The sequence below is a fragment of the Vigna unguiculata genome, chromosome 5 (genome assembly GCF_037176805.1).
Source record: "Vigna unguiculata cultivar grain cowpea cultivar isolate G323 ecotype 2 chromosome 5, ASM3717680v1, whole genome shotgun sequence".
Classification (NCBI taxonomy): Eukaryota; Viridiplantae; Streptophyta; class Magnoliopsida; order Fabales; family Fabaceae; genus Vigna; species Vigna unguiculata.
In genome coordinates this window covers 43,005,104-43,028,049 of record NC_140796.1, presented here as the reverse complement: position 1 = coordinate 43,028,049, position 22,946 = coordinate 43,005,104, and positions in this window count along the sequence as shown.

The following is a 22,946-nucleotide window of genomic DNA, read 5'->3' as shown; positions in this document are numbered from 1 at the left end:
GTTGGTTAAAGTTCATAGGTGCAGGAAAACATACTGGGTTCCAGGAATAGCAGGAACCGCCTGGCAGCATCCAATTTTACGCCAGGCACCGTACCTCAGTTGCAGGATTAGGTGTTTTGGTGCGTTTTGGTGGTTGGGAAACCATTTTGTGTCATGTGTGATATAATTGTGGGGTGGGAATTTGATTGGGAATGGTCTAAACGGGAAAAGTGGTTTTAAAAGCTTTTATGGTTTAGAGTGATGCATTGGAATGATCAGGACTTAAATAAGTGTAGAATGGTATTGATGGAAGTGTAGTTGATGATACAGAAACAGAAATAGAGTTGTAATGGATTGGTGAGACAAGTAGTAGGTACTCAAGAACATGTGCATGTAAGAGTTCATTGGATAAACTTAGGTTTGGTAATTATAGAATAGAACAAGGCATTGAGACAAATGAGATCATGTAATAAGGGATATGGTATCAACAGTGTTTGTATTTGACTGTGATGAGGACTCCATATCAGTGGTAATAAGCTTAGCATTAACTTAAAGACTCTAACAATAATAATAGGATTAAAGTGAGGAAGCTTGACTTTGTAATTGTGATGATTGTAGCATGATATGCACTGTTATTAAATTAGGGATTGATGGATAAACATCATTGTTGGCAGTAACCAACTAAGTTATAGGATTCTAGAGGAATGAGAATGTGAGTATTATGCGAGCAATTATGCCTAGACTTGAGCAGAAAACCTGTATTGCGAAAGCACTGATATGGCGCCTGGCAGTAATATCTGAACCGCTAAGTGATAGCGATGATTCAGAGGGCAGCATTTACGCATGGCGCCTAGCGGCAGAGAGCTTCTGCCAGACAATAACTACAGATCAGTGGGCTCTAGGGCGCTTGGCGCCTAGCGATACATGTCCCCCGCCAGGTATTCTAGAAGTGCCAGCGCCTGGCACTACGTGACCTATGCCAAGCGATTTATGATGCAGTAGCATTTGGGTTGATGGCATTATGTGCGTGATCAACAAGGCTTCTATGACACCTTAAAGGTCGGCTTGTTGGTGTTCCTTAAGTTGTGGCTCAGAACGTATCCCTTGAGTTGAGCTCAGGATAAGGGTTAAGCATGTGGCATTCCTTGAGTTGAGCTCGGAATAACATCCCTTGAGTTGAGCTCGGGATGGCGGATGAACACGAGGAACCCTTGAGTTGAGCTCGGGTTGGCGAGTGTTGTCGGTGTGAGTGTGCTGGTTGTGGCCAGTACGGATGGGTCTAGATGGATTCCCCTCCTCAGTAATTAGCTGACTAGTTTGGTAGTCTTGGGACGTTACGAACTATCTTCATACTTGGGAACTCCACCTGGCGTTACGGTGTGTGATCCGTAGCATGGTCTCCCGCACGTCCTCTATCGGTTGTGGCGGATAGGTATTGCAGCAAGACATCTTGAGGTAGTCACTAGAAGATGTAGAACACGAATAACATGGTGGTGGCCATGTGGTATGGAATCAAAAGAGGGAATTCTTTTGGGATGGTTGTGTGATATATATTTAAGTGTGTTATATATGTATATATATTCATATTTTTATTCTATTTAGCTCACCCCATCTGCTTGTGTGTGGCGATGATCGTATACGCGGTATACGTGAGCAAATGATGTTGCAGGTGGATCTAGTGAGGCCTAGAGACGGAGTAGGGGCTAATTGGGAGATTTTATAGGGTTGTTTTTATTATGGATTATACAGATTGTAATCTTTAGTTATGAACATGGTTTTCTTTTATAATTGAATTATAATGTAATTGAGATACTTTTAATTGAAATAAAGTTTTAAATTTCCTGCATTTTGGGAAATGAGGTTTCAATAAATGAAACTGGTGTAATAATTCTTTATTTTATTATTTAAATTCGTAATATCCAGTCGGGATGTTACAATCGACACCTAGAGGTCGTTCTCCGTCAATTGGAGCTATATTCTACCGATTAACGATGTCGCCGACCTCATCAAGTGGTATTCAGAGCCAATCGGTTCTCGGAGTGTCGCAAGCTAAGTATTCCCCATCTTAGTTCGTCTTCTTTTATATTTGTTTGCTTCCGTCTTGATCCTGATTAATTGTGTTTTCGAGTTTTCTTCTCTGCATGAATTTCTGCCATGGTATTTTTCTTACTGAAATTGATTCATTGTCTTGTTCTAATTTTATTGAATCAATATTGATGATATCATGTCTTAAGTCTCTGAATTTGCCGCTCCAACGCATGTCAATTAGGTTTGATTTTATTTTATTACTTAGCTTTGAATTTTCTGATCTTTGTTTTGTCTAGGTTCATGTTAGTTGCTTTGTATGTCGTGAATTCCATAGACGTTGTGCCTAATTTGAGTATCGTTCACTGTTTTGTCTTTGCTTCAGTCCATGTTCTATTTTTTTTTTCAGTCATTAGTTTCTATTCATGTGTATGTTCTGGAGTTCTGAGATTGCTAATAGATCACTAGCAATTGTTCTGTAGTATACATTGAAATTGTTCCATTTTATTTCTATTGTTCTTTTCTGTTGTTTGCTTTGTCCACTTTTTGAAATCCATTTGTTGTTCAATTGTGTTTGTGCCTTTAGTTTCTATGGCATCTATTATTGTTCTGCACTTCACTATCTTGGCCAAGGATTGCTCCCAACTGAAGCAACTCACGAGTATTCCACCACTAACTTCTGATTTGTATCAGGATAAATGTGTGGAACCTATGCTTAGTCATGTGTATGCATAGGCTGTATGCTTGTTGATCTAGTGCATTCTATTTTGTTGCCTCATTTTTTGCCATATATATTTCCTGACTCAGCATTAATGTTTAGTGATGTGCTAATTTTTGGCCATATCTGTGTTTTGGATCAGCCTATGTGTAATTGCATCAGTACTTGTGTTTATCTTCTTCTTTTTTAGTGCTGGTTTAATTTTTCCAATGTTTTCAATGCATGCTCTGTGATGATCTGATGCATTCTTGGGCTATTTCAATATGAATGAAAAAAACTGCAATTCGTGTCTTTTATTTGAAAGCTAGATCACATTTCTTGTTTTTCTGTGATTACCCTCGAGTGTATCTCTTATCATTTATTTGCAGTCTCTATGTTGAATATTGATTCCTTGTGTTATGCTGATTTTGACCATACCAATTGTCTTGAATCAGTTTTGGCGCATCTATTTCTTCCAGTGTTATTTCATATTCAATGGTGTCTGGTTGAATTAGAGTCTGTTGATTATTACTGCACTGGCCGAGTCTCTTCTGTTGTCTTGTATAAGTCTGTTTCAATTTTTTTTAGTTGGATCACTTGTTCTCTATTATATGCGTTTGATTACTGAATTGGAAGTAGCCCATTGAAATTGTTGTGAGTTGTTGATTAAGATCTTTGAGAGTTAAAAGAAAAAGAAAGAAGTCCAATGAAAGTGAAATATGATGAAAAATACATGAAAATTAATTATTGTCTGCAAAGTGAAGTTTTGATAAAGTCTTTGAGTACACAGCGTGCAACACCGTCACATATTTGCTACTTTTTTTTCAATGTCATTTGCATATGCTCTTGATTCAACTTGTTTTTTAGTCTTGTTTTAGTTTGGTTTTATTGATCATATTCTAGACACTTTCCTTAGGTTCCTTTTGTGTGCCTTCTTTATTTGTTAGCTTGTTTCTTGCTTGCTTCTTTGATTATTGTTTGAGTTTGTCTATTAAATCCATCACTTGATGTTGTCATTGCCTCGTATTTGAGCTTTTCTTGTTTTCCTGATTTTTTACTCTCACGTAGCAGCTTGGCTTGCTCTTGTTCTATTTTGGATTCTCCAATCTCACTTTTTTTGGCAGCCTTGTAGGTGAAGCCACTTATTGGAGTAGTGGAGTGGTGAGGAATCTGTTGGGGACTTAACTGTCGAGAGGAAAAAGGAGTGAGCTGGGACTTGAGAGCATCAAAGTGGAAGAAACACTTGAGAGATATACTTTGGAGGCTGGACCGAGAGAGACATAGCATAACATAGTTCTTTTATTTTGTGATTATTGTTGTTTTCACGTCACGGTATTTTGGGTTGTATTTTTTTTTTCAGCTTGTTGTTTTTATTTCATTTGGCTTAGGTGGGAAAATGCTTTAGAGCAATCTTATCCTTAGTAAGGTTTGTAATAGTTTAATCGTGTAGTATAAGGTTCAAGGGGTTCCAAAGGCCACTTGTATCTTCACTTAGGATTTAATTTTCGTCTAGTTTATGTTTTTTTGTCTTTATGTTTTAAATGTCCAGGTTTTGTGTGATTTGTGTGTTTGCCTTTATATTTTAGGTCACCATGTGTTTAACACCTACTTGACCTTCTTTTGGTCTTTAGGTTTCAATTAGTCCACACACTTTTGAAAATTGTTTTTCACACAATCTATTTTGCTTTGAATTTTTATTAAGAATTTTGGTGAAAGAAATTTAGAGATCTCTGGCTAGGAAAGGCTTGGTTTCTAAGCTTGTCCATGAGACTCACCTCCCTTTCCTAGGAGTATCTCTAGAAATCTTTTCCTTTATATTCTCTTTAGAAATTCTTCAAGTCTTTATTGTGAAAGTATTTTCAAATTGTTTTAAAAATGAGTTGTTCTTTGTATATTAGTTCTTCTAGGTATGGGATACAGAGAAATTGGTGCAACCACTGTTTAGTAAATATAGTCTATTTGACATTCTTAGGCATGTTACTTCTAGGTTTATTGGACGTGCATCCGAGTGGTGGCAAAGGAGAAAAGTTAGAGTGCAAAAGGGGAGAGAAACAAGCATTAATACATTTTATGAATTGAAAGCATGCATGTGAAAACATTTCATTCCCCCTTCATTTAGGATAACTAGTAGGGATGGCAACGAGGCGGGGCGAGGACGGGTTTCACTATCCCATACCTATCCCCGTAAAAAAAATCCATCCCCATCCCCATACCTAAACCCAACGGGTATCAAACTTTTGTCCCATCCCCATCCCCATCGGGTAACGGGTATAATCTCGTACCCATACTTGTACCCATTTTCTTACTACTTTAATATTAATTTTAATTAATTTTTATAAAATAATAAAAAATTATGGTAAAAGAAACATAATATTACCAAATATCCAATATTAGGAGTATGGTTGTTTCTTCGATATCAAATACTTTAAAATAAATTATAATTGTTTACATTTTAGATTAGAATACCAAATAAAATTTAATGAGAACCAAAACATTTATTAAATTTGCAAACATCAATGAAACCTAGTTGATAAATTTTAAAAATATTTTTAAAAAAATATAAAAGGGAAAAATATTCAAATTAAAATATATTTTAAATGTTTGTTTACTTCAATTTTTTAAATTATAATGAATCTATTTTTTATACACTAATAAAAGTTATAATACATCACTTGATCAAAATGACGCAAAGAACAAATAATAAACATAATAATAAAATTTTAACATAGATCTTGTATCTTTTGAACCTCAATATATGTTGGATGGTGGTAAAAAAATATTCATGGCAATTATATAAAATTTTTATATTGTAGTAAATAAAAATTAATTCTACAATTATAGTGAAAAAATTAAAGTATGATTGTAATGAGTTAGAAATAATTAGATAAAATTTATCAAAATAGTATTCTACATGATGAAAATAAACCAAAAAATAAAAAATATTAAAAAATTAACAAATGTGTGTATTATAAACAATTTGGAGACTAATGAAAGGAATCGCACAAAGGAAAACAAATATATAATAAGGGTATGATAAGATGACAAAAATATCTTAGAGATCTAAGAAAACTTTTCAAAAAATATCAATATATATACTCAATGGTTGATAAAAAAAATAACGCAAAGAACAAATAATAAACATAATAATAAAATTTTATCATAGATTTTGTATCTTTTGAACTCCAATATATGTTGGATGGTGATAAAAAAATATCCATGGCAATTACATTAAATTTTTATATTGTAGTAAATAAAAATTATTTATACAATTATAGTGAAAAAATTAAAGTATGATTGTAATGAGTTAGAAAATAAAAAATAATTATATAAAATTTATCGAAATAGTATTCTACATGATGAAAATAAACAAAAATAAAAATATTAAAAAATTAACAAATGTGTATCTTATAAACAATTTAAAGACTATTGGAAGGAATCGCACAAAGAAAAATAAATATATAATTAAGAATATGATAAGATGAAAAATATCTTAGAGATCTAAGAAAACTTTTCAAATATCAACATATATACTCAATGCTTGAGAAATAACAAAAATTGTTTTAACGAAACAAAAGACTTCTTCAAATGAAACAAAAATTAATAATAATAAGTAAAGAATTTTTTTATATTACCTAGTAAATGAAATGTTTATGCTATTAAACACTTAAATTGAGAGTATTAAACATTCTCATGTGAAAGGAAAATATACAATAAATAAAAATATTAAAAAATAATAGAAATATTCAAATGTTAGACATAAAATTTTTTTAATTGACATACATCATTAAACATAATTGCATAAAGGTTATGATAAGATAAAAAATATATTAGAGATGTGAATGAGTTTCATGACAAACTAAATATTTAGAAGAAATAAAAAATAAAAAGAATATATATATATATATGGTTACTTAATTAATTGTGAATATTTTAATAATTTAAACGAGGATGGAGATATGGCGGGGACAGGTATTATGGCGGGGATATATACATCCCCATCCCCATCCCCATACCCAATTGAAAAAATTGAGGATTCCCCATACCCATACCCAGTTAATGCGGGGATTCTCATCAAAACGGGGACGGGTTCGGGCAATACCCACGGGGACGGATTTATTTGTCATCTCTAATAACTAGAGAGCAACAAGCTAGGATAGAAAACTTCATTGACATAGGTGATGCATTCGTCCAAAATCTAGCTAAGTTTTGTAGGCTAGAAAAAGATTTTAAGCACAATTTGGACTTGCTCTTGAGTGAACAAAGAAAGAGAGAAAAACATAAGAGAGAGCAAGCCAAACTAAAAAAGCTTCGAGAGTTTGAAAAGAAGAAAGAAAAAGAAAATCTTGAGAAGCTTCGTGCTAAAAGAAGCAAGAGGAATATGAGAAAATTGAGAAGAAGAAAAGAGATGAGAAAGAAAAGGCAAAAGAGGAGACTCTTAGAAAAGCCAAAGATTAAATGAGAGAAAAGAATTAGAAGAAAGAGAACAAATAAGACAAGAGAGTGAGCTTGAAATACAATCATCAGTAGTAGAGTTAACGAGCATTTCAAAAGAAAAAAGGGAACTCATTGTTAGGGACTTGGTGTACCATCCTTCACCAATTCCTTCCATAAAGATCCAATTTCCAAAGGGAGTTCTCCCATCTTTAAACTCTTCTCACTTTTTCATTAAATCTTTTGTTTTGTTTCCCTCTCAAACAGTTTCTTCTCCATCTCATTCCCTTATTTTATACTCCTCAACATATTGTGCCAAAATACACTTTGACTTTAAAATTATTTTCAAAAATCATCCAAGTCAAAGTGTAAGACACTCTTTTTGTGAATTAGGCCTATTATCAACTACTTCCAATTTTATAAGCCCGTTTTCACACATTGCCCAATCAATAATACAACATGGTCATTATGATTTTAATGTCATTTTATTTGATGACTATTGCAGATTTGTTTTTTATCTTGGTAGACCCTTAAATTTGGTTGTTGTGAGCTTTACCACCCTCTTGATCTGAGGATAAATCCTCTTCAAGAGGGAGGAGATGATGTTACCCCATTAAGGCTCATAGCTTGGGCCATTGGCTAGGCCCATTCCTTTTAATTTATTTTATTTTCTTTATTTTTAATTAAATAAATGTTGTTATAATTGGGTTTGTTTTGTTAATTGTAGTCTATTTTCCGAGCTGTCCAAATCTTGAAGTATTGGCATTGGGCCTACGGCCCAATTCAGCTAAAACTCTTTCATCCTTCACGTTGTATTCTTGATGGGCCGAGAAGCCCAACCTCCCTCATGCTGCAACCTAAACACATGCAACATGAAGCTGCTTCCACGCGTGCATTACACCATACATAAGTCACCTATTTTGGGCTCAAACTGATTTTGCGAAGAGAGGCCCAATTCAATCTGCAGCCATCAGCATTATGTGATTCACTTTGCCAAAGTATCCATCCAAATGTGCAATAGAGGACAATCCATGAACCCAACATCTTTTTCATCACGCGTAGCAACCCTAGGTTAGGGTTTCCACCTTTTCATCCTTAAGCGTGCCACGGTGCCTTGTCCGTTAGTATCCCATGTTTCTTTCCTCACCTTTTCACCATTAGGGTTACACCACCTTAGTTAGGATTTCACCTTTGCCGTTAAGAACCTGTTAGACGACGTCCCTTTCTTCTTTTCTGTTTTTCGTTAGCTTAGATGAATGAATTGTGGTTTAATCCCTTCCTTCGTCAACTCACCCTTCACCTTAGATGAGGATTTCTCCTCCTAGGGTTCCAACACCATGAGTGTTGTGAGGATCCGTGAGAGAACGAGAGTGACTCGTTCCATTATGAGTCTTCCGCTGCATTTCCCGTCGATTCCACCGAACAATCGACACCTGGAGGCCGTTCTCCGTCAATTGGAGCCACATTCCGCCAATTAACGACGTCGCCGACCTCATCCATGTGTAATATTGATTGACCACGATCACGTCTCACGGGAGCGAGAAAAAAACATAGCGGAAAACTATAATAAAGATCTAAAAACACAAAAAAAATATATTTTAGTAGACATTAAACTCCACTCTACATACTCACTTATTTCTCTTGATTAAACACATTAGATTTTCTACTTTATAATTATTGTTTTTTATCTTATATCTTTTCCACTTACTATGTTTCTTTCATCTCACCGCTAGGGATTGCACAATAACTATTATCCATTATATTGTTCTTATAGGACCAAGTTGTACTTCACAAATCTCCTGAGTTGTTCTGGTGCTCGCCTACTACCTAGTCTCTCCTTACTCTAACGAAGCTCCGATAACAGCGTAGGGGTGCCAGCAAAAGACACTCTTATGCTTAATTTAACATTGGTCATGTCAGGGGTTTAGAGAATACTTTAATGCGTAATCAATGCATAGAAAATGTGTTATTTATACCTTTTTTACATGTGGGTCCTACCTAGAATGGGCTTTTGGGCCCAAAATATCTCTTTTAACTATTTCTGGATCCAGTGGAAGTGGGTAAAATTACAAGAAGAACCCTTAAAGGTTGTTAGTAGGTAGCTTACGAGAAAATATGGTCGGATACTGCATACTTATGGAAGACTTCAAGTACACGGTATCGGGTAATCGGACATGTGAGGTCAAGGGGCTGGATATTCTTGGGCTGCATAGTCAGTTGAGTGTATGGCCGCTTACTGTAAGATTTGGGAAAAACTAGAATAAAGAGAAACACATGAAAAAATTTATGACTGGCTTAAGAATGTAGATTTATTCTAATATATTCTAATTTAAATTATTTTATTGAATAATAAAATAGGTGATAAACATTAATTAATTATGAAATGTGATATGTATTTGTTTATTACTTTGTTGTGTGCATATTATGAAAAAAATGCATATAGCTTAATGGTTGTTTTGTGTGTTAGTGGTGAGAAGGTGCATATGGGTGCATATGTTCGATCCATGGCAATCTTAGTTTTTTTTTGTCTTTTTTAATTTTTTCTCTCCACTCTTTGGTGGGGCCACATAAAACCTTTTAATTTTCTCTCTCCCGTTTAGTTACACTTGGAGCATCTCTGATTTATGTTTTTATGTTACAACATTTGTTTATTTTGGTTTTCGTTGCCATTGCCCCAAATATTGATAAATAAAAATGATCAAGTTTTAGCTTGAGTGGTAAGAATCTTAACAGAAAGATTTAGAAACTAAAAACGGAAGAAGATAGAGTAACAATAGATAGGGTAAATTAGAAAGGTTAAAAGTTAGGGTTTGGAGAAGAAGATGAGAGAAAACCGTGAGGCGGGAGTGGAGTCGAGAGAGCGCAATGAGTGAAGATGGAGAGCTGCAGAATATGCCAATGAAACGTAGATGGTAAGATCTTGAAGGACGGGTACAAGAGGTAGCTACACCATTTTTCACTTTAAGCAACAAGTAAAATGTGTTGGCTAAAGTTAAAAAAGTGTGGCCTAAACTTTAGGCAACACTTTGGCAACAATTTTGTAGGTGTGGAGGATATGGCTGTGGGCTTAGGTTATAGGCAACAATTTTTGTACTAAAGGCCACACAATTTACAAAAATGTTGCCTTATAGTGTTAGAATAATCCACACATTTTAAATGTTGCCTATTCTTTTTAGACAACACATTTTGAATGTTGTTTGTTGTTTATAGGCAACACATTTTAAATGTTGCTTATTGATTTTAGACAACACATTTAAAATGTTGCTTCATGTTTAGACAACATGTTTTTAAATGTTGTCATATGTAAATGTCATACCTCTTATCTATCCTTTAGAGAACACTTTTCTAATGTGGCTTATTGTGTATAGACAATACATTTTAAATGTTGCTTATTGTTTTTAGACAACAAACTGAAATTATAATTATTCATTTAAGCAATTCTTATATTATTTTGTGTTAATGATTTATGTAATATAATAATAATTTTACAAAACATGTAATATACGTAATAACGGATAAGAGTTCATAAGCATTAAAACTAAGAGTTAAAAGTAACATATGTGTAGTCCAATGTATGCTAAAACTAAAAGTGTTGTAAGTATTAAAACTAAAAGAGTTAAAAGATAACAAAAGAATTATAACATTTGCTATGTAAAATCTAGAGGTTCTTCAATCAATCATTCTTCCATTTGCTCTGCGGTATTTTCTTGAGGTTCTTGATCAACCTAAAACAAATAAACAAAAGTTGATCAAGTTTTTTAAAATATGATCTAATATGTAAATGAAATAAGATAAACACAAAGTACCCAAATTATAACATTGAATGCAAATTGTTAGCATGCTGTTATACTTGGTCAAAACAAGGAACATGAGTGGAAGCAGATGAACGTGGAGCAATGGCACTATTTTCTTTCCCAAAAGTTAATGACATCATATGTTAAAAAAATGAACTACTCAAATATATATCATAAATTAAAATAAACTTACAATAGTATCCAATGTTTCTTTGTCCACTGCTTTTCCTTTCCTACAAGGACGACCTTGGCGAGTTTTTATAAACATTTCAACTCTACTGACTTCTTCTCCATCCTTTTTCCCAGCACTCTATATGAATTGAAAATTAAGCCTTCAACTAATGAGAATCTCATTCTAACAAGTAATATAACAAAATTCTCAAAGTCTCATTATAAATGACAATGCATGCTTTCTCATACTTAATATAACAAATTAAGTGGTAATAGAGTTTTTTGGTTTCAATCTTTGGAGTTGACATAGGATTTTATGTGCTTTACCTCACTTTTATAATACTTCTCTTTGATTATCCTTTACCGACCAAGTTACCTAACACATAATTTCTGTTAACATTTAAGAACAATCATGTGTGCTCGCAACAAACTAAATTTCACGAAAAGACTTCTATCATTTTCCCATTGGTGATTCCAAAACCATTTTTCCTATTCAAGTATAAAACTATAACCATGGTTTGTGTTGTTGTGTTGTAATTAATAAATCATCCTAAGATCAAACAGAAGAGGAGGACTGTGTTAGTCAATTGAGATGATGATAATTGATGACCTTATTTTTGAAGATTTGGAATTTGCCAAAGTTGAATGACATGGTGTGATTCATAAAATGCACTATGCATTGGAGTATCTCTCGCCAATTGTTGAAGCCCTTAATAGAATAAAACTTCAGATATTTATGATCAAGAATATTAACAATTGGTCTATACATGAATGTATTGCAGGATTCAAATATTGTTAAATTGGATCATGGTTTGGATTTGCAAAGCAACAATGATGAAATCAATGATACTCAATTGGAAACTAATATCTAGTGATTGGTCCATGAACTGAGAAAATCAAGCTATGAGGCAGCGAAGTATTGATTGAAGAAATAGTGAACAGAAAAATTTTCATTACGCGAGTCAACAGAAAAATTTTCATGAAGGCCATCAAAGCTCTTCCAAGCTTCACCATCAGTAGGATGTCTCATTTTTCCATCCTTTACTCGTTCTTCTTCATGCCACCTCATTAACTCAACAGTCTTCGAACACATAAACAGTCTTTGAAGTCTAGGAATCAATGGAAAGTGCCGCAATACTTTGGCAGGAACTTTATGCTGATATTTTGGGCCCTCAACCTCAGAATTGGCTTCAGGAAATTCTTTCCATCGTGAAGATTTACAGATACTACAAACATCTAAATTTTCATTGTCTTTCCAAAATAACATGCAATCTTTTGGACATGCATGAATCTTTTTATAATCAAGACCTAAATCAGTAATCATGCTCTTCGTTTTGTTGAAAGATTCAGGAATATTCAAGTTAGGCATGGCCTCTTTTAGTAGTTGTAAGAGGTCAGTGAATGAAGAATTGCTCCAACCATGAAGACACTTTAATAAATATAGTCGAATGATAAAAGATAAAGTGGAGAAGCTTTCACATCCAAGGTAGAGTTCTTGATTTGCATCATTAATCAATTGGTAGAACTTTTTAGCTTCATCGTGAGGACCCTCTTTGCCTTCTTTTTCTTCTACCACATTTCTAAATGTATCATACAATAAGGCATTAATATCATCATGTGAATCTTCATTATCTATCATGTCTTCATCTTTACTAGTGGGCGAAGGTATTTCTTCTCCATGATGGACCCAAAGATCATACCCTTCAAGAAATCCTGTGATAATTAGATGTTCGTAGATCACATGTCGTCTAGCCCAAATATAATTTTTACATTTAGCACATGGGCAGAAAATCTCACGTCCTTGAGGTCTTCCTCTTGTGTAAGCAAAATCAAGAAATGATTCAACACCCTTTATATACTCATTACTAATCCTTGGAAATTTCTTCCACTCCTTATCCATCACCTTTAATGTAATACATAAGAAATTATAGTTTCATTAAGCAATTAATAATTGAAAATAGTATTACACGAATTAAAATTATAGTTTTATTAAGTGGCAAATAATCTACAAAATAAAGTTAAACAATGGTTCACTTATGACTTAAAACAAAATTAAGCAAAAATGTTTCTAGCCCATAAACATTCACTAAAACTGCAAAAAAAAAAAAACTAAATTGGAAAAGCATAAACTAAAACAAAGTTTTGGTTCCTTTTCTTATCCAAGAGATAATAAGACTCAAGGAAATATATTTATACACGTAATTTTTTTTTAAAAAAAGTTTTATTAGTAAGATTCAATTTAATCATTTCTAAGGTGCGAGTTTTCTTGATTTATATATATATATATATATATATATATATATATATATATATATATATATATATATATATATATATATATATATATAAAAGAACAATTTAATTGACAGTCTTTAATCAACAAAGACAAGTTAAGTTATGTTATGTATGCATTCAAATATTGGAGGAATGAGAACATCACCTGTAGCTAAAGAAGAATTATCTTGGATACAATTTAAGGAACTTTACTGTGAAATGGAGACAAGCCAAACATAATGCAACATCTTGGATACAAGCTGCAATTGAGATAAAGAATCATAGTGCTTTTTGCCAAAAGAAACTGTCACCACTTTGACAAATCTTGAAGTTGTTCAATCAAAACCTACCATGGTTGAGGAACTTAACATCTCATTGGAACAGACATTGAGAAAGAAAAGCAAGAATAAATATTTATAATATATATATATATATATATATATATATATATATATATATATATATGTTCATAAGGATTTGTTGTTGTTAGCATTTTTACTTTATTTTTTATATTAAGTTAGTTAGATTAGACTGAATCTGTAATTCATTTTGCATGTAATAGTCAAAATTTAGGTTCATTTTATAGGTAAGAGGTACAATTTAGAGTAGATTAAATTCATGTTGCATATGTAAGAATTAATTGTTTAGTTATATTGAATTCTTGTTATCATCATCAAATTCTTAAGTCTCTTATCGGCATAAGTTTCATCATTTATTGCACATTTTTATTTAAATAAAATAATAATAGAAACATATAATAAAAAAAACTTACCATAGGATTGGACGAAGGATGGTGGGATGAAAATGGTGTTGTGTGTAAAAAATAAAAAGAGAAATCATTAAAGAAAAACAATTTACAGATATCATTTCTACATATAATAAAAAAAAAGGTACTTAATACAAAACTAAGAATACATTATTTTATTCATTTTGAGCACTTTTAGTCTTTTAAATAACATACCTCTTTAAGTAAAGTTTATCTCAATAAACCTCGCATTTGTTATACATTTTTATTTAAGTAACAATAATAGAAACAGAAAAATCTAACAACCCAAATTAGTAGATAATATGTTACTAGTTACATTATTCATACATATTAACACACACTTTATTTATAATACATACCAAAATCTTCACACAAGATTCCCTTGGTACAATCAAGCTAGTCTTACATTATATTAAGTTACCCATATTAATTTATGAAAGTTACTATCTGTTATATATACATGCAGATAGAGTCTTTCAAACAAAGGTCAACTGTGAACAGAGAAATTTTTAATCCAAAGCTTTTTGCTTTGATAATCCTAATTGCCAGACAATTCGGATTTCTCTCAATTAGAATTTATCTAATTTTTGTACCATTTATTTTACAGCATACCTACAGCAGTAGTCGCAGACGTTGCCCTTTATGCCACAGAAATATACCATAAAGAGTCTTCTGGAGTAGTGCAAAGACTTCTCTTCAGTAAGTTTGATGTTGCAGAACTTGGTTCCTTGTTCATGCCTGGGACATTTGTTGATGCCTTCTTCTCTTTGCAATCAATTACTCTGCTCTAATGACTCAAGGTATGGATTTTTGTTTTTCTGTTTTTTGTTTCTGTGAAATGAGTAATGGATAATGCATACTAACAAAGAACTTGAATAGAGAAGGATAAAAGAGAAGAAAGGAGTAATCAATACGAAGGCTACAAATGTATCCTGTGTAAATTATGAGATACAATTTGTCAATTAAAAAATACAGAGAATTGACCCTATTTATACTGGAATTGCAGTCATCTATCCTTGATAGGAATATCAGTAGTTGATCCCATAAATGTTATCATAAGATAATAATTGATGGCAGGATGATTGTTTTACTGAAGATTATAGATACACGATAAATACTTTATTTACACATAATATAAAGGCTTAAGAATAGTAAAGATACCCAAAATTAAGATATGTTCATATATCAGAAACTGTGAGATGTAAAGAACACACTATAGATGGCAATGAGATTCAGAACACGGGAATGGAATTATTTGTTGATGAAATCTGTTATTTATTTTACCTTTTGACAAAAAAATAAGTTTTATTGTAGTGAAAATAGCAGAAGTCCAATTAGTGGGAGGATAGAATATCATTTGATAGACTTAGAAAGCATTTGACAAAGGACCATGATTAACTAAATAATGCATGACCAAAGTGAATCCATAAATATAATCCTTATCTCATGGAAGTTTACAGGCTATGGGATGCTCTTGATGAAAGTTTTTGTCTTTTTTCTTTTGTAATCTATTCCAAATAATGTAAAGTACTGAGCTTGAAATTGAATCTTGCAACTGGACTCGCAAGGCTACATATCATGTTTGGTATACCGGGCTTTCTAAAATTAAACTTTTAATTCTCATTGACAATAGTAAGCAACTCACAAATAATTAAATAAAGAATTCTTGAATAACCTCTACATTTTCAAATTTTTATTTTGGTATTCTTTTTAAAATTAGAATTATAATTCCCAATTAACAGTGACAATTGGAAGCAATTGAAAACTAATGAAACAAAGCATTCACTCTGCAATCAAGACCCATATAATTCTAACTCCAGACTTAATACGCATTATATATTTTCGAGGTATTGTGCAATCTGTGTTATATATCTATGTTTTGCTTATAAATGTTAAAAGCAATTTGGTATTTAAATTCCTATTTTCTTCACATATACCAACATAAGATAACTATGACGTGTGATAAATGAGTTGTAAAATTTTAGTTACGATCTTGTCACATGCTCGCATACAATGTACTTTATGACTATCAGCAATTTGTTAGTCTTATCGACATGTTTCACCATAAGCAACAACTAAGGAGCTTTTTGAATCTAGAAATGCAATTTAAACAGAAATGACTTACAAACGTAAAGACCCACAATTGTGAATTTAAGCACTTTAAGCAGCAACTCCTTTGCTCCAAATTACAGATTTCCACTGATATTAAATTCCACTGATGTTAAATTCCACTGAAAAAAAAACGCAATCAAAAGGGGAATCAAGCAACGAAAAATACCCTAACCAACAATGAAAAGTAAAGAAATCAAATAAATTAACTTAACCTAAACCCTAAGTTGCTCACCATACAAGATTATTTAGCGGTGAGAAAATCGAAGACGAAGCAGCGGTGAGAAAGAGGAAGGTGAAGACGAAGCAACGGCAAGAAAGAGAAGACGAAGACGAAGCAGTGATGAGAAAGAGGAAGACGAAGATGAAACAGCGGCAAAAAAAAGAAGACGAAGCAACAGTGGCAACGATTGAAGTGAAAAGGAAGGCGACACAGTGATGGTTTAGAATTGAACGAATGCCCTTCTCACTCTCGAGGGCAGATTTTTTTCATTCTTATGAGCAGATTTTTTTCATTCTCAGGAGGGAGGGTTGTCTCAAGAGGGAAACATTTATTTTTTAGTTTCGAAGGAGGGAACGAAAAAGATTTCGTGCCAATTATTTTTTTCTTTTAACTTATTAATATAGCTCACATTTTTATCTTTAAATTTATCTTTTTAAATTTTACATTTTTTAAAATTTATTTTAGGCCACATTTTAAACCTTTAGGCTACGTTTTTTAAAATTCGTCCACACTTTTTAAAGATAACATTTAAATAAATGTGGCTTAAAATATCTATGATTTTAAAACTGGGTCTTTAACCATCTTTAAACCATGTTTATAAAACTATGGTCTTTTTTATGTTTAAGCTATAGTTTTTTACATGTGGACAAGTTTAGTGTGGCCTAAAGCCAAAAATGTTGTAGTGTAGGGGAAGCTAAGTTTGCTTTCTATTTATGTTTGAAGCTAGAACTTGTTTTGTCTTCTTTATCTTGTGTTGATTGATGCATGTGGATTGAAAGCATACATATGTGTATAGAATGATGAGGAGTGTCATTTTGTTCTCGCTTGTTATTTTCATGTTCTTGCTAGTTGATGGAATGGTGATGGGTATTGGCTTGTGTGGTGTTCTGAATTTGTGAATTATCTTGTTGTTTTCATAGCATGGTGGGTGCAGAAAGGGTGCAGCTTTTGGGTTCCAATAAGGTAGTTTACGTAGGGTTTTGTTTTTCTTTCTTTTAAGCTTTGAGTGTTGGCCATAACTATATGCCTGTCTATATGTCATCTCCTAGCCTAGTTATGGGTAGGAATGGCAACGGGTCGGGTTAGGCGCGGTAGTACCTACCCATAACTCGACCCGTACAAAAAAATCCTACCCAAAACCCGCTCCTCTACTGGCGGGATACCCGCATATGAAAAACCCACAGATATTTTTAAACCCGCGAGTATCCATGGATACCAGTTAATATTTAAAAAATATATTTTATTAGTTTTTAATTAAGATCAAAATAAAATTGCATACAGAATAAAAAAGAAGAACAAATAGTACTTAAAACATACATTCAAATAGTAGTCTCGGGACAACTAAATATATTTAAAATATAAATCCAAATTGATAGTACTTGAAACATACATCCAAATTCAAACAACAGTAATTTATAAAAAATATTATAAAAATAACACTCTAGGATTTATCCTCATCATCTTCATCTTGACCATTTAATTCCTGAAACAAATAACACACAAATAAAGTCATCAATACATCCCCAAAAGTGACACTATTAGTAAAATTAAAATAAAATATTTTTAAAAAAGTACTAACATCATCATTAATTATCTCCTCTAGTATTGTATCAAGTTTCATCTTGTCCACTTTCAATTTAGAAGAACCTGAAAATGAAAAACAATTCATTCATTGTAACAATTAACATAACTATACATATATATTTAATTTGAAATGTTAATTTAATTACCTTCTATGTCAGTCCATAACAAATCTTGAACACACATCAATGCCTCTAAAGTGTTTGGGTGTAATCTACTACGATGTGGAATGAGAAATCAACCACCAATACTAAAAGAAGACTCATAAGTAACGTTGAGATAGGAATGGCTAGAAAATCTCTTGCAATCATTTGCAAGATTGGATATTTTAACCCATTAGCCTTCCACCAAACTAAGATGTCAAATTCTTTATCTGAATCAGGTAGTGTTGGTTCCTCCAAGTAATAATCAAGTTCTAACTTATAATTTGATGGTTCGGTTTTCTTTGCAATTTGATGTTTTGCAAAATCTCTCCTCCAAGCATATTTTCTTCCATCAACACTTTGGCCAACATTTATATTTGGATCTTGGAACAAAGAACATACCTTCTTACCTCATGTTGATTTCATACTCTCTTACCAAGTCGTTACAAAGAGTTTTCACTTTTTCAATTTCACAATCAGATTCCTCTCCATATATCTTGAGGGGAAAATAATCCAACAAATCAATTTTATACTTGGGGTCTAACACAATACTTATAGTCATCACCCCACTAATCACACCCCAATACTTGTTAAATTTTAAAACCATGGATGTAGTCATTTGATGAATAATAGAAATTGGAGAGTCAAGCCATTCCATCAAAGCCAACTTAATTTGGCATACCTTTGGAAAGAAAATATTAGTATTTTGATATGAAGTACCAGAGAACAAGAGTGTGACATCATAAAATATTTCCAATTTTTGACAAATTTCAATTGTCATTTGTCAATCATGTGCACTAGGCAAAGCTTTGTACTAACTCTCTCGTTTTGACAATCGATCAAATACATCTTTGTATTTTATGGCTACTTGAAGCATTAAAAATGTAGAATTCCACCTAGTTTTGCAATCAAGAACCAATTTTCCACTAAACGGGATACTCAATTTAGCACATGTCTTTATAAATTTCTCTTCTCTTTTAGGTGTTGTTGTCCAATAATTAGCACTTTCTCTAACCTTTTCCATGACATTACCAATTATATACAAACCGTCCTTCACAATTAAATTCAATATATGTGCACAACATCGCATGTGAAACAATTGGCCACCAAAAATAAGAGACCTGTGTAACATCTTATCTAAAATGTGTTCAATCATACCATCATCATTTGTAGTGCAATTATCAATTGTCAAAGTAGAAACCTTTATATCTAGATTCCAATCCATTAACATTGAACCAACACTTCAGCAAGAACTTGATTAGTATGAGGAGCAAGCACATACATGAACCTATTTTAAAAGACCAAAATTTAATAATGTAGTCAACAAGAACAAAGTTAACCTAAAAATAGTAGTATAGTTTAATGTTATTACCTCACAAGTCGACTTTGTAGCCTCCATAAATCATCAATAAAGTGAGTTGTTACAGTCATGTATCCTCTATTTTGATTACTAGCAGTCCACATATCGGTTGTAATTGCAACTTGACTTTGAATCCTTGACAATAGTAACTTCATTTTCTCTTTTTCTTCATGATACTCCTTAGTAATATCATTTTTTTATAGAATTCCAAGAAACCACCTTGAATAGAGGTTGTAGAGCAGCACAAAACTCTTTAAAACCAATGTGATCAACCATTGACATTGGATACTCAGGTAGGATTCTAATCTTTCAGAGTGTGTGCCTAGTTGTTTGTTGATTAAACGCATAACTCCCAACAACCATAGTTTCATTCTCTACCTCTTGAGTTTTTAAAAATCCTTGTTTGATGTCTCGTGTTGTTCGAAGCTTACAAGTCTTGAAATGATTTTGCAAATGCGATGTACCTTGCCTTTCATCATCCAAAAGTCTTTTCTCACAATAGTTGCATACCGCTTTCCAATTTCCATCTATTTTTTGCCTCTTATAATGATTCCAACCATCTGAAATTAATTTCCTTGAATTCACAGTTGGAGTTGAGCTTTCTATTTCACAATGCCTTGAATTTATAGGAACATCATTTTGCTCCTTAAGATTTGATTCACCCACATTTAATTCTACAAATTGTTCTTGTTCTTGTTGATAATCCATAGGAATAGGAGTAAAGGTTTCTTGAATGAACATTGATGTAGCCACAAATGAAGTCAGGATGAGTAGAATTGGAAAATCCTACAATTGATAGACAAAACAATTGGTCAAAACCAACGAGTCTGTAGCATATATCCTACAATTGGTTGTCACTGTCAATATATCAGAATACAAGTCAAGCAAAATAATGATGATAAAATAGTGATAAAAATCTAAATTCAAATTTAATTGCAAAGGTGAAAAAAGGTTAAATTAAACGATGGTCACATGCTACTGCATCCTAGCACCACATGTTTAAATAATAAAAAAGGTGAGATTAAAAGCTTGATATAGTAACGTATTTTTTAGATTAATATTAATGTTATTTTCTTACATTAAAGTCGTCATCCACAAATTTCTAATATTCTCCAGATTTGTGCATTCTGTTTGAGGCTACTTTGTGGGAGTAGATATTTTACAAATTATATGCATTTTCTTGTTTCTATTTTTTTCTTTTTGTCACTTTGCCACCACACAGTTAAATGCATGCTTAATTGTTCACAACACAACACGACGACTTTCGGACGAGCCATTTACAATGAATGTTATTGGTTTCAAAATCCTAGGCATGTGAAGGAAGAACAATCATGCTTTAAGCATCGTAGTGAAGAAGAAAAAAATTACCATTTAAACGTGAACTAATATTTTGCTTCGATGGTAAGAGGAGTCCACGAAGTGAAGCAACGCAGTCTCGTGCGTGAACAGATGCAGATCTAATCACCAACAACTTGAATAGGAAGGTGAATGAATGTGGGTCGAACGAACTTAATGAGACGTTAAAATGAGATTAGAAGTAAGCAATTATTTTTTCGAACGAGGCTGCAGAAAAACTAGGTCAGAGTTATTCAATTGAGCAGAGGCAGAAAACCTAAATTTTATTAGGTTAGACATAAATATGAATTTTAAATTTTTTTATTATTTTTAACGGGTAACGGGTATCTGCGGGTACGGATAGTTTGATATCCGCACCTGATCCGTTTATAAGGGAATATTAAAATACCCGCTACCCGTGGATAATAAATACCCGCGGGTACCAACTATCCACAAAGAATTTTACCCGCGGATATCCACGAGCACGGGTATTTTTTTCATCCCTAGTTATGGGACAACTTGGTGATTTAGTGAGCCAAGCCGACCCGGCTCACTTTTTAGCGAGCTAAAAAAATTCGAACCCGACCCGACCCACCACGGGTTGGCGGGTTAAACGGGTTGGCTCACGGGTTCACTTAATTAAAAAAGAAATACAATTTTTTTTTAGTCAAAACTAAATTGTAATTCTAATTAAAATCTTAATAAACTTTAATACAATCCAAATACAAACCAAAATATAAAAAAATACAAATTATTTATGTGTTGGATAAAAAAAAACCTAACATGACCCAAATGTAAAACTCAACTTAATAAAAAAATAAAAAACACTTATGTGACCATTTTATCTACAGGTTGGTGAGCCAACCCAGCTCATCACAAGTTCAACCCGAGTGAGCTGGGTTTTAAATGAGTCGGATCAAAAATCAACCCGTATTGAAATTTGTAAAAAAATTTCAACCCAACCTGGCTCGAACCCGTGGTGAGCCGGGTTAGCCCGCGGGTTCCAACCCATTTTGACAGCTCTAATTGTCAGTTATGATCGTGTGGGGAATGCCATACCGGCAGATGATATTCTTCCAGACAAATTGTTGCACTTGCTTTGTCATTATGGTGGCTAATGGTTTAGCTTCAATCCATTTAGAAAAGTAATCAACTCCTACTACAAAGAACTTGACTTATCCTTTTCCTGGTGCGAATGGACCGATTATGTCCATTCCCCATTTAGAGAATGGCCATGGGGAGGAAATATGGTGGAGCTCTTCTTGGTGTATATGGGTAACTAAGCCATGTTTCTGGCAGGGAATACATTTTTTGGTGTAACTGGTGTAGTCTTCCTTTATGGTTGGCTAGTAGTATCCTACTCGGAGTATTCTTGCAGCCATGGTTTTGGGACTAGAGTAGTAACCATAGATGCCTTCGTGTATTTTTTGCATAACGTACTCAGCTTTTTCCTTAGCTATGCATCTTAAAATAGGCCTGCTGAATCCTCTTCTAAACAGCTCTCCCTCGATTAAGGTGTAATGTGTCGCCCTCATTTTCCATCATTTCTCTTCATTCTCTGGTTCCTTTTTCTAAGTGTTGGATGAAAGATTTCATCCATGTGCCGACAATTGTTATCTGCATGCATTGGTCTTGTCGTTGAATGGAGGGTGATGTTAGGGTTTGTTGCAACAAGGACTGATGCCTGTCTTTCTTTTTTGTGCTGCCCAGGTTTGATAAAAGATTGGTCCTGGTGTTGTTGCTTCTAGAGATGTGTTCGATTTTGAAGACGTCAAAATGGTCGATCATGGAGGTAACTACATGATAGTATTGGGACAACATTGGGTCTTTCACCTGATTGAGGTGTCCAACTGTGAGTCGAGAGTCTATTTTGCACAAGAGTCGCTTGGTGCTGACGTCTTGCGAGAAGTTGACGCCGGCTATTATTGCCTCATATTTTGCTTGATTGTTGGAGGTTTTGAAGTTGAAACGTAACGACTGTTCTATCAAAATACCTCTCGACCCTTCTAATACTATGCCTGCTCCTGCACCTTGTGGATTTGAAGAGCCGTCTACATC